The 14315-nt window shown below is 34.1% G+C and overlaps 1 protein-coding gene and 2 long non-coding RNA genes across 6 annotated transcripts in view; 2 read left to right on the top strand and 1 right to left on the bottom strand.

Annotated features, from left to right (window-relative positions):
* LOC114343216 (ethanolamine kinase) overlaps positions 1 to 14315 on the bottom strand; it is a 171569-nt gene that overhangs the window by 3229 nt on the left and 154025 nt on the right. The gene's annotated exons all lie outside the window — the stretch shown is intronic.
* Positions 858 to 3002, top strand: LOC126887001 (uncharacterized). The gene is made up of 2 exons (XR_007698862.1): positions 858 to 1266; positions 1828 to 3002. It is a non-coding gene; the product is annotated as an uncharacterized LOC126887001 (long non-coding RNA).
* Positions 10456 to 13404, top strand: LOC126887002 (uncharacterized). Its single transcript, XR_007698863.1, has 2 exons — positions 10456 to 11668; positions 12230 to 13404. It is a non-coding gene; the product is annotated as an uncharacterized LOC126887002 (long non-coding RNA).

The following is a 14315-nucleotide window of genomic DNA, read 5'->3' as shown; positions in this document are numbered from 1 at the left end:
TTGGTTTTCAATTGAAAGTTTTTATTAACATTTAACTATTAGGAGTTATTAGGAACAACTCTATTCAAGTTTGATGAAGCTTTTCTGATATAATTGATTATGTTATTCAATTTTTTATGTGGAATTTAATACGAAAAACCCATACATTCATGTCCAAACAAATGAGACTGACCTTTTCCTGGTGAACTGAAAATGTCCTCACACAAAACCCGTTCCTGCTATCCTTGGCTGCGATCAAACCTCGTCCTGGCTTCCAGTAATGTACTCCTTTGAAAAACTAGCTCGAATAGCTCTCGTTCCTGCTTCGGTCGTGATGCTGTGTTCTACCTTTTTCGAAACTGCTATCAGCTACCGGGACACTCTTGGCTCAAGGAGGTTCTTTTACTCTCGACCTGGCCTACTTCTCGTTCCACGATAGATACTCCACACTCACGGAACTACCGGCTTTCTCACTCTCCGTACACTACCGTCTACTCCTCGACTTCACTTCTCGACAGCTCAAAACATTCTGATCTCACTTTGTCATTCATTCCCCTACTTTCTAAATATCCCTTCCAGATTCACAAATCAATCTTCCACCACCAACTCTCATTCGTAATATTCCTCAAAACCAATTTTTAATCTTTCTAAATATGCTTAATGGATTTCAAAAGAAAATATTTAATTCCCATTCTAAAATACTTTCTAACTATTTACAAATTTTAATGACCTATTCTCTCTTTCAAATGAGTCTTATTTAGCATAGGCTAATGATCGAAACCTTCCGCGAAAAACGATAATGAACTATCATCTATTTCACTGAGTTTTATTTAGCATAGGCTAATGATCGACCTTGTGACGTTCCGCCCCTTATAGAATCGATTATTGATGGGAAGATATTATTTAACTATCCAAAATATTATTTAATTATTTTCAGAATTATTTTCTTTCAATGTTTATTCAAATAGAACTTAAACCCATCTCAGAATTTTTAAATGCTTGATGACGTCACATTTAAAACGTGGCAACATTGGTTTCCCCACTTTGACAGCCAATGCTTAGTAGAGGGGTACGAAGGATTCAGCTGTGAACGTGAGCCTTGGATTGCCATTGTTTCTCGAGTGTTCGGTCTGAATCGTAGTGTGCGGGGTCATTAGACTCAATTATTCACCTCTAATTCTCAGTTCCAAATTGATTAAATATTACAATAAAAGTATAGTGAAGTTATCCAGCAGCAGTGGATTTGAAGAATTTTAGAGCATACTATATCCAATGAGTTCTACCCCGGTAAATACACATTTTATTAAGTATTTTATTCAGCCATTTTGGAAGTCCTTGACATTTGCTAACTAAGTTTCACATAGTCTATTTTCATGGTTTTTATGTTTTATTTTCATGGATCAAACTCATCTAGAGATAATTCAATATTCGTTGTTAATTTGTGCTTCCAGTTGGAAAATAGAGCTAATTTAAACTCCATTTTTTATATTCCTTTCAAGTCTACAGAACTCCTATCTTTTGAACGATGAACAAATAAGTATCCATCGCTTAGTCTTACTATATTTCATCCTTGTATAATATATCTATATACCGGTGTATATATTATAATAAAATATTCTTTCACAGTAATTATATTTTGTATTTCAATTGGAAATTACTTGTGTTATTTGACCAAGGTCATCTGATAGCAACCTGATAAAAGGTCAAGCTGTCTAGTCATTCAAGTTTTTGGACTTAATGACCTATTTCTTCTTATTCCCATAGGAATAAAAACACCTCCTCGTATCTCTTGCTTCTTTTTTTTGACATTGGTAGATTGGTAGTAACACCACACTGTGTTTTTTTTAGCACCTACCATGAAATCTTAAAGCCACCCTACAACAACACCAAGGCCAGACCACACAGAGAGAAACAATCAATAGGCGACCAGCCTGGATTATTTCCACATTTTCTTTTTTTGAGTACCTCCAGCTGCTTTCCAACAGTTTTGAGTACCTTCAGCTGCTTTCTACCAGTCTTCCTCTCCTGTACCTCCAGCAGGACAGCTGCTAGCGAGAGTTAGCACCCTTGGGTGCTCATTACATCAACTTCAAGATTAGGAAAGAGTGGTTTGTTTGGGAACATTTACTGTGCTCTTATTAAAGACAGACTGGTTTTGTGATATTTAGTACATTTTTTTTATAGTTCAATTGCACACACCTTTTTCCTGCTTTATATTTTTTATAGGTTTTTTTTTCTTTACAACATAATATTTAATTGATAGCGTTCCCCAACACTCTGCAATCTATAAAGGTATAAATTTCTGAGCTCAGATATTTTCCCTGATAATAGTAGTCGGTACTCTTATCTTGATTATTTTTAGGCTGTGTTCCACTTTTGTATAATTATTTAAACTCATTCCATTATTTTAGTATATGTTTAATTAAATTTTTAAAAATTAACTTCACATATTAGTCAAAATTGTAATTATTAACTTTATTTAACTTGAACTTATTAACTTTACTTAACTTTAACTTATTAACTTTATTTAACTTTAACTTTAATTTATTAAATTCATATGAACTTCTGGATTCTAATCCCTCAGATTAGTTTTTGGTTTCACTTGTTATTATTACTATTATAAACCACGAGTTAGGAAAAGGATCTGTGTATCCACTCGTAGGTTTATTTATTCAATAAGGCTTGTGCCTGTCCCACTCACAGTGAGGTATTTATATGTTATATATAGTATCAGGTAGTATTTAATTAAGGTGTACGTATTATAAACGTACAATTATTATTTGGTGAGGGTTCTACTAACCTAGTTGTAAGTTGTACTTCCTGTATTAGAGGTACCCGTAGTCAGTTTTTCTAACCTTATAAAGAGTATTCTTAGATCATAGTTGTATGATGATTTTGTAATTGACTTTCACTAGTATCACTTTTTCCTGTCATGTTAGGGTTACACACTAGTTACTTGTCCTAACTCAGAGATTGTTAAAAAGATCTAGTAGTTACATTCAATAAATATACATTTATTGTGATTTTTTTTTCTTATTACTCCTTTATTTTTAGTAGTATATTTTATAATTTAATAATCTTTAATAACTTTTCACATACTTGTACTACAAATTTAACATACTCTATAGCAGCGTAGAATACCTGGAAGAGCGTTAACCTAGTTATCCTTCTTCTGGCGCCCAAAAATTCATTCTATTTTCAGTATATTATTATATTTACTCTATCTATTTTCTGAACATTATCTTCATATCTTCTTTTCGAGCCATCATTGTCACTTCCTTTAATCTATTGTCTGGCCAAAAATAGCCGTGCAAATTGGCCGAATCCTTCCTTGAGTGTCAAGTGGCCCTTCTCATACATATTTAGCTAGCCATTCAAGTTATATCTATCTATTAATGATTTCTCATCTCTAGTCCTGTATCAATTCGATATTCTTTGTCTTGGCATCCTTCCATACAAATACTACTACAAAGTTGTATTTTAGTTACTCCAGCTTCTTCAACGGAGAAGCCACACATTTTTGTCCTTTGGCTACATTAAGTAGATCTTCTTCTTTTTACTACTTCTGTTGGAGTTTACCACTCCCTTTTCATTCACTCCAACAGAAAATCATCAGCTAGTTGTTACATCGGCTTTCCAACGTGGTGGCTTTATTTTTGGTCTGAGACAGTATTCATTTAGGTCAATTCTTCTCTTTTATCTGAAATCTCTTTGTTATTTCCGTTTGGTATCCTATACACATATTGTTACTTATTTATTTTATTTTTAATTTCTGATACATATCAGGTATTCTTAAACGCTGTTTTGATTTTTGTTTATATTTTGGGACCTCATTATAGTATATGTTTGTGCAGCTTACATTCTGGGTTAGATTTTGAATTTTTATTGGGAACTTATATTTAATATTGCTATTAATAATATAATTCATATAACAATTTTATTTCTTCAGTCAATAGTGGTATAGTTGGAGGTACAACTAAGTGTTGATTATTATTATTATTATTATAGATATATATTTTTTCTAGAGTGGTGGTAAGTTACATATAAATAAAAAAATTTACTTCCAGTATTTAGGTAGTAGGTTTACTTGAGTATACAATATTTATTGGATTATTTATCCATTTATTTGATCTTATATATTTATTTGATCTTATTTATTAGATTATATACTGCATTATATATATATTTTTTTTTTTGCTGGCTATTTTGATTTTGTTGGTGTGTTGCTGATATTTTCTCGGTTTATATTATATATATTTTGCGTGCAAACTTTCATATTTTCATATTTTTCATATTTCTGTTCTTTGGACTATTTGTCAATAACTTTGCTCTCATCATGTGTGCTTTTAAAGCTGAACATCTTCTGGTGGATGAATTGGATTATGAATTAAAGATTCGGGACATAATGCCAGAGGAGTCGACAACTGTCGATAAAAAACGCAATCTTTTGAGAGGTGCTTTGAAACAAGAAGCTGGCAATAGAAGTTTTCTCCAAATTTCAGCTGTATCCCTTCCTTTTGAGGAACAACAAAAAGGAATCACTGAAACATTGGACAGCTTGTCTAAAAAAATCGAAAAGTTTAGGGGAACTGTAAAGGATACAGAGTATGCGCGATTAACATCTCGTCTAGGCCATATTTCTGCCCGTGTACACTTGCTACACTGTCCTTCTGAAGAACAGGAACCGTTCAAGAGGTCTGTTTCTCTTAAAATATTAACACTAGAGGGTGAACTTGATTCTAGAGTTAACCCCATTGCTACCTCTACTCCTAATGCTTCAGTCAATGTACCTAGCTTTACGTACTCCAAACCTGTTCAAGTACACAAATGGGGTATTTCATTTTCAGGTGAAAAACAGCACACTGATGTGATGTCATTTTTAGAAAGGGTTGAATGTCTTCGAATATCTAGAGGTGTTTCTGAAGAGGATTTGTTTGCTGCTTCTGCTGAGTTGTTCACCGGGACCGCTTTTACATGGTTTATGAATAACAGGGGTAATTTTTCTTGTTGGTCTGATCTGATTAAAAAGTTGAAGTCGGATTTTCTTCCGTATTCATTCCAGGATGATTTATTAGATCAAATTAAGAATCATAAGCAGAAACCTGGGGAATCTGTTACTATGTTTATTAATACTATATTAGGTATGTGTAGTCGTTTAGACACTCCTTTGTCAGATTTAGCTAAAATTAAAATCATCCTTAAATGTCTATTGCCCTTTTATCATCAACAATTAGCTCTTATGGACATTCAGAACATTGATGACCTTACTATAAAATGCAAACGTTTGGAGGAAACGTTATCCTGGTCTTCTCAACCTCCATCCACATCTCGATCCTCTTCTAACTCTTCTTCTCAGCCAACTTCCTTTAGGCAACGTTCTTGGCTAAATAAGGGTCATGAACATAATGTTTCGGTTGTTAGTTCTCTTGTCTGCTGGAATTGTGATCAGCCTGGTCACCCATTTTACAATTGTGGGATTCCTCAAAATCGTATTTTCTGCCATGGTTGTGGCCGAGAGAACACCCTTAAAAGAAACTGTTCTAAGTGTTCGGGAAACGACACGTCGGAGGTCCGTCCCCTGAACGTTTCTCCGTCCAACATCCAATCAGGGAATCAAACCCCATCGTCAAACGAAACTGCTGGACCAAGCACATCCAGCAACCCAAACCCATCTTCACGAAAAGGGAAAGGGGTGTCGTTCAAGAAAGCAGCACACACCACAAAACAAAATTAAACCAGAAATTTATTTCTATAGATAATACGTTAGATTCGCTTGATTCAAATGATCACAGATGGTCATTTACAAACGCTTCTTTGATTGGTAGTGTTCAACGTAACAATAATAATTGTGATAGTAATGTGGTTCCATTATCTATATTAGATTCTAGTTTTGTTAATGATGATGATACGTCTGGGTTAGTTCCATATAACGGTTGTAGACAACCAAATACTTTAGATCTAGATATTAATTCGTTATTAGTTAGGAAACAAAATGATAATAGGCCATATCTTCCTATTCAAATTTTAGGACAATCGTGTTTAGCTTTGTTAGATAGTGGCTCTAATATTTCATTGATAGGGGCACATTCGTTAAATTTATTGAAAAATTCTAGTATTCCCATTATGCCCATTTCATCTTTGCAAGTATCTACTGCAGATGGTACAGTTCAGTCCATTACGGGCAAACTCCAAATTAAAATCACAGTGGCAGATTTATGTAGGGAAATTACATTTTATGTTATTCCTTCCGTGCAGAATTCTATAATTTTAGGTATGGACTTTTTCAATGCTTTCAATAGTACCTTAAGTTGTTCTGATTTTTCTTTTTCCATATCTGAATTTAATTTATCTACCCTTAGTGCTATTCACGATTTTGCTAGTTTATCAAGCTCTGAACAAAGGCAATTAGAGAGTATGATCTCTAAATTTACTACTCTTTCTTCAAAAGACAAACTAGGTCGTACGTCGTTAATCTCTCACACTATCGAAGTGGGAAATCCCACTCCTTTCAGATTATATCAGTACCCCATACCTCAAGCCTGGCAGGCAGATTTAGAAAAGGAAGTAGATTCGATGCTTGCTTTAAATATCATAGAACCTTCAACATCGTCCTACTGTTCTCCGCTCTGGTTAACGAAGAAGAAGGATGGATCCTTCAGGATCTGCTTTGACGGTCGAAAACTAAACAGTATCACAACTAACAGGGATGCTTATCCTATCCCCAGAATAGATGTGATTTTGAGCAAACTTCAGAATGCCAAATACATCTCTTCTATTGATTTGTCTAAGGCCTTCCTACAGATCCCACTGAGTGAAGAGAGCAAGAAGTATACTGCTTTTGCTGTCAGTGGTAAAGGATTATTCCAGTTTGTCACCATGCCTTTCGGTCTTGTTTCTGCTCCTCAGACAATGTGTCGTCTGATGGATTTAGTCATTGGTCCACCGTTAGAGCCCTATGTTTTCTATTATTTAGACGATATTTTGGTTGTCACTCCTGATTTTTCCCTTCATATGGAAATTTTAGATAAGTTATTTTTACGTCTTAAGGAAGCTAATCTAACGGTCAATCTGGATAAATGTCAGTTTTGTCGCCCTAGTCTTAAGTTCTTGGGTTATGTTGTGGATAACCAGGGGCTGAGGACTGATCCTGAGAAAATAGTTGCTATCAAAAATTTTCCTATACCAAAGACCACCACCCAAGTCCGTAGGATATTGGGAATGTGTGGCTATTATCGGCGATTTGTACCGTCCTACTCTACTTTGTTGTCACCTCTTACTGATCTTTTGAAGAACAGGAAAAAGGGACAGACCATTACTTGGACTCCTGAGGCTGACGAAGCTTTTAGGCGCGTTAAAGATGCTTTAACGAGCGCTCCGGTTATGATGTCACCTAATTTTGATGAGCATTTTTATCTAATGACAGATTGCTCTAATACAGCTTCTGGAGGCGTATTATTTCAGTTGAAAGATGGCTCCGAACACCCCATAGCGTACACTAGTAAGAAGTTGAACAAGGCCCAGAAAAACTATTCAACTACGGAGAAAGAACTCTTAGCTATCATCCATGGGTTAGAAGCTTTTCGTTATTATCTGGAAGGTCGTAATTTCACTATAATTACTGATCATAGTTCCTTAGTATGGCTTCATAGTATGAAAAACCCTTCACAGAGGCTTTCTCGATGGATATGCAAACTGGCTGCCTATTCATATAAGATTGTCCATAGAAAGGCAAACGGGGTAGTGGTCGCAGATGCTCTTTCACGTGTCCATGATATTAATGTCCTAGATCTGTCCTCTTTAAGTCCTGATATGTGGTATCAGAATATGATTGATAGGGTCACTCAAGACCCACAAAAATATCCTGATTTTAAGGTAGAGAATAATATTCTGTACAAACACATCTTAAGTCCGATAGAGTCCTTATCCAATATGTCGGAGTGGAAAATAGTTGTACCTACGCCAAATAGGGAAAATATTCTGCATATGTTTCATGATGAAGTTACGGCGGGTCATTTTGGTTTTTATAAGACTTATCACCGTATTGCCGAATTATATTATTGGCCTGGTATGCGGAAGTCTATAAAAAGGTACATTTCTAAATGCATGGTTTGTGCTACTTGTAAACCAAGTAACCTACCACAGGCTGGACTTATGGGTTCCTTCAGGAACATAAATTTTCCTTGGCAGATGATCTCAATGGATCTCATTGGACCTTATCCTCGGAGTTACAAGGGTAATACCTATTGCCTGGTAGTTGTGGATTATTTCACTAAATTTCCTTTAGTTTGTCCCCTTCGCCAGGCCACAACTCCAGCAATTTTAAAATATTTGGAGGAACAAGTCTTTTTGGTGTATGGTGTTCCTCAAATTGTGTCATGTGACAACGGTCCTCAGTTTGTATCGAAGGCCTTTAAAGATCTTCTAGCTAAATATAAGGTTCAAAAGACCTTTTATAATGCTGCCTACCATCCACAAGCAAATCATACTGAGAGAGTAAATCGCAGTATTGTCACAGCTCTAAGGTCCTATACTTACCCTGATCACAGAGCTTGGGATCAATATATTCATTCCATAGCTCAAGCCATAAGGACTTCTGTCCATGAAGTTACCCAGTGCTCTCCAGCATATTTGAATTTTGGTAGGAATGTGGCTTTATCAGGTGATTATTTTGGTGTAATTTCAGACAATTCCGAAAATCTTCCTCAAATATCTGAGAAACTTCATCGCTTAGATGATCTCCAGACGTTACCTCATATTTTCGCAGACATTAGGAAGAAGTTAAAAACTTCTTACCTAAGGAACCAGCAGCACTATAATTTGAGGAAACGAGATCTGCGATTCTTTGTTGGTGATCGAGTCTTAAAGCGCAATTTTGTCAAATCCAATAAGGGTGATGCCATTTCTGCAAAGTTTTGCCAGAAATATGTCCCATGTACTGTCTCAAGGGTAATATCTCCTTTGATTTATGAATTAAAGGACAATTCGACTAATAAGCGAATTGGTCAATTTCATGTAAAGGATTTACTGCCTGACAACACCATGGACGATGTGGATTCTTCAACTTCATCGGAAGAAGATTAGCTTAACAGGGTTGTTTAAGCTAATATCTTCCTGTGTTTGCCTTTAATTAGTTTTATTATGGTATAGTATTTTAGTTTAAATTGTTAATCACCAGATAATGCCTGACCATAGCAATTTTTATCCTTCGGCATGGCTTGATGATTTCTCACGTATTAGTTATTAGGTACCGAATTCTTGTGTAATACCGCTTGTATGAGTTTATTATTATTTTTTTGTATTATAGATTGCATTTGAGTCATTATCGACAAATATTCTCAAATACTAATCCAGCCAGTAGTATTACCAAGTTAATAACCTCCACTTGTACTCTTAGTTTTGTACTCAACCTCTCAGAATAAAAGGGCTGTTGATTATTATATATTAAGATATTTGGATGTGTGGGCTCATACAAGTATTCTTGCTTAATATAGATGGAGCTATGTTACACTACCATATCTTAGATTATGTGTTATATCTTGGATATTTGATTACATACCTATTATTTTTTTTTATTGTTTTTATATCATGTCATTGGATTTGCCATATTGGAAAGAAGTTGTGGTTGTTAATTTGTTATTGGGTTACTTTATTGATATTTGTCACAGGTACCTTAAATACTTTATATTAATTCGGATTCTTACTTCCTCCACAGGATGATTCTGGAATGAATTTGGAATTTTGATTTATAAATGAATTCTTGAGTCCTTCATATTTCTTCTTATGAACTAGTCTGTTAATGCTCAAAGTTGGTGAATACGTGGGTTCGAAGTTCAGCAACTGATCACTGCTATCCGATTTCGTAATCCATGTCTTTCTTGTCAGAGTAGGCAGATGTTTATCCATGATAATATTTCTGGTTGGGAAATGGTGTACAACACTTCCTAACCATTCTTGTGCAATTGTTCCAAATATTCCAGGCACATTTTCACACGATAATAGGGAAGTCTAGTTTGCTTATTTTATGTCTCTTAGTTCATAGTATATAGATGCTTGACTTTCCATAGCCGTAGAGTCGTAATGTTAGTGATTAACCCACTGGGACAAATTATTGATTTTCTTTTTAGTAGATTCCCTCTTCTTTCCTTAGGCATTAATTGTTGCTTAGATTCAGGAATATCTCCTGGATAATCCTATGTATGTTCACATGAATATACAGTCTTATGAAAGATTGGGAGCTCGTTCCCGTCATATTTTGTATTTACCATGGAGTCATAGAACTTATAAGTTCATCCTTTATTTTTACTATTTAGTTTCGATAGGCTCATATTACCGGATGAGGGTAGATCTAGAGCTAATTTAGTTAGTTATTTAGTATTAGTGAGAATTGGTCCATAAATCTTCCTGATCGTTCTTCTTTGGATATGCTCCTATAAATCTGGTGTCCATTGCTAGTCCGATTTTGGATTAAGTGTCCGATTCTTCACTTATTTTGTTTATTTGGTTGTATAGGTTCGTATTACCGGATGTGGGTGTACGTAGACCTAATTTATTTATATGATTTAGTATGGATGTGAATTGGTCCATAAATCTTCCTGGTCGTTCTTCATTGGATATGCTTTTGTGAATCTGTTGTCCATTGATAGTCTGACTTTGGATTGAGTGTCTGATTCCACATTTATTTTGGTTAATGTGTTTGCATTCCTTTGGTATGTTCACTATTTATATTAGTTGGTATTGGTGAAAATTATTCTATAAATATTCCTAGTTGTTCTTCTCTGGATATGCTATTACGAATCTGGTGTCCATTGCTAGTCCAATTTAGGATTGAGTGTTTGATTCTTCACTTATTATAGTTATTGATTTCATTGGTGACTTTAGTATATGTACTTGCGTTATGGTATGAATTGGCTCTCACCTTTGCCTGGTTGTTCGTCCTTGGATATACTCCTTATAAATCTGATGTCCATGGATAGTTCAACTTTGGATTTACTGCCAATTCGACACTTATTTGTCATTATAAATTATGTCTCATCTTTAGCACTTTTACTAGGACTTCGGGTCATATTTTGCAATTTCCGTTATTTGCTGCAGTGACCATCCTACTTTCCCTTGATTATTAGTGGTGATTATTTGTAATCTTGCGAATCAACGGGGAATGATACACTAAGCACTACTACTCTAGTTTAATATTTTGAAAAAAAAAAAAAAAAAAAAATTTTTTTAAATAAAATTTTTTTTCTGGTGGTTGAAAGGGAATGTGACGTTCCGCCCCTTATAGAATCGATTATTGATGGGAAGATATTATTTAACTATCCAAAATATTATTTAATTATTTTCAGAATTATTTTCTTTCAATGTTTATTCAAATAGAACTTAAACCCATCTCAGAATTTTTAAATGCTTGATGACGTCACATTTAAAACGTGGCAACATTGGTTTCCCCACTTTGACAGCCAATGCTTAGTAGAGGGGTACGAAGGATTCAGCTGTGAACGTGAGCCTTGGATTGCCATTGTTTCTCGAGTGTTCGGTCTGAATCGTAGTGTGCGGGGTCATTAGACTCAATTATTCACCTCTAATTCTCAGTTCCAAATTGATTAAATATTACAATAAAAGTATAGTGAAGTTATCCAGCAGCAGTGGATTTGAAGAATTTTAGAGCATACTATATCCAATGAGTTCTACCCCGGTAAATACACATTTTATTAAGTATTTTATTCAGCCATTTTGGAAGTCCTTGACATTTGCTAACTAAGTTTCACATAGTCTATTTTCATGGTTTTTATGTTTTATTTTCATGGATCAAACTCATCTAGAGATAATTCAATATTCGTTGTTAATTTGTGCTTCCAGTTGGAAAATAGAGCTAATTTAAACTCCATTTTTTATATTCCTTTCAAGTCTACAGAACTCCTATCTTTTGAACGATGAACAAATAAGTATCCATCGCTTAGTCTTACTATATTTCATCCTTGTATAATATATCTATATACCGGTGTATATATTATAATAAAATATTCTTTCACAGTAATTATATTTTGTATTTCAATTGGAAATTACTTGTGTTATTTGACCAAGGTCATCTGATAGCAACCTGATAAAAGGTCAAGCTGTCTAGTCATTCAAGTTTTTGGACTTAATGACCTATTTCTTCTTATTCCCATAGGAATAAAAACACCTCCTCGTATCTCTTGCTTCTTTTTTTTGACATTGGTAGATTGGTAGTAACACCACACTGTGTTTTTTTTAGCACCTACCATGAAATCTTAAAGCCACCCTACAACAACACCAAGGCCAGACCACACAGAGAGAAACAATCAATAGGCGACCAGCCTGGATTATTTCCACATTTTCTTTTTTTGAGTACCTCCAGCTGCTTTCCAACAGTTTTGAGTACCTTCAGCTGCTTTCTACCAGTCTTCCTCTCCTGTACCTCCAGCAGGACAGCTGCTAGCGAGAGTTAGCACCCTTGGGTGCTCATTACATCAACTTCAAGATTAGGAAAGAGTGGTTTGTTTGGGAACATTTACTGTGCTCTTATTAAAGACAGACTGGTTTTGTGATATTTAGTACATTTTTTTTATAGTTCAATTGCACACACCTTTTTCCTGCTTTATATTTTTTATAGGTTTTTTTTTCTTTACAACATAATATTTAATTGATAGCGTTCCCCAACACTCTGCAATCTATAAAGGTATAAATTTCTGAGCTCAGATATTTTCCCTGATAATAGTAGTCGGTACTCTTATCTTGATTATTTTTAGGCTGTGTTCCACTTTTGTATAATTATTTAAACTCATTCCATTATTTTAGTATATGTTTAATTAAATTTTTAAAAATTAACTTCACATATTAGTCAAAATTGTAATTATTAACTTTATTTAACTTGAACTTATTAACTTTACTTAACTTTAACTTATTAACTTTATTTAACTTTAACTTTAATTTATTAAATTCATATGAACTTCTGGATTCTAATCCCTCAGATTAGTTTTTGGTTTCACTTGTTATTATTACTATTATAAACCACGAGTTAGGAAAAGGATCTGTGTATCCACTCGTAGGTTTATTTATTCAATAAGGCTTGTGCCTGTCCCACTCACAGTGAGGTATTTATATGTTATATATAGTATCAGGTAGTATTTAATTAAGGTGTACGTATTATAAACGTACAATTATTATTTGGTGAGGGTTCTACTAACCTAGTTGTAAGTTGTACTTCCTGTATTAGAGGTACCCGTAGTCAGTTTTTCTAACCTTATAAAGAGTATTCTTAGATCATAGTTGTATGATGATTTTGTAATTGACTTTCACTAGTATCACTTTTTCCTGTCATGTTAGGGTTACACACTAGTTACTTGTCCTAACTCAGAGATTGTTAAAAAGATCTAGTAGTTACATTCAATAAATATACATTTATTGTGATTTTTTTTTCTTATTACTCCTTTATTTTTAGTAGTATATTTTATAATTTAATAATCTTTAATAACTTTTCACATACTTGTACTACAAATTTAACATACTCTATAGCAGCGTAGAATACCTGGAAGAGCGTTAACCTAGTTATCCTTCTTCTGGCGCCCAAAAATTCATTCTATTTTCAGTATATTATTATATTTACTCTATCTATTTTCTGAACATTATCTTCATATCTTCTTTTCGAGCCATCATTGTCACTTCCTTTAATCTATTGTCTGGCCAAAAATAGCCGTGCAAATTGGCCGAATCCTTCCTTGAGTGTCAAGTGGCCCTTCTCATACATATTTAGCTAGCCATTCAAGTTATATCTATCTATTAATGATTTCTCATCTCTAGTCCTGTATCAATTCGATATTCTTTGTCTTGGCATCCTTCCATACAAATACTACTACAAAGTTGTATTTTAGTTACTCCAGCTTCTTCAACGGAGAAGCCACACATTTTTGTCCTTTGGCTACATTAAGTAGATCTTCTTCTTTTTACTACTTCTGTTGGAGTTTACCACTCCCTTTTCATTCACTCCAACAGAAAATCATCAGCCAGTTGTTACAACCTTCCGAGAAGAACGATAATGGTACGCGTCATTCACTTTGTTTATCTAAGCACATTGTTCCGAGTTTCGTACGCTTATTCTAATCACTTCTTAAAATTACATATAACAATTTGTTGTATACAGGTTGTTTTAAATTTATATGCCCGAGGTTGAGAAAATTAAAAATATTTTATATTAAAGTGAATTTTGTTTATAATTATCAAATTTTAATTTTTATATCAAATAGAAATATAACAATATATGATTAATGAAATTTATCTGTGAAACTAAAATTAACCTCTAAACTTTTAATCCTGATAATTTG

The sequence above is a fragment of the Diabrotica virgifera genome, chromosome 6, assembly GCF_917563875.1.
Source record: "Diabrotica virgifera virgifera chromosome 6, PGI_DIABVI_V3a".
Lineage (NCBI taxonomy): Eukaryota > Metazoa > Arthropoda > Insecta > Coleoptera > Chrysomelidae > Diabrotica > Diabrotica virgifera.
This window is presented reverse-complemented; position numbering and strand designations above follow the sequence as displayed.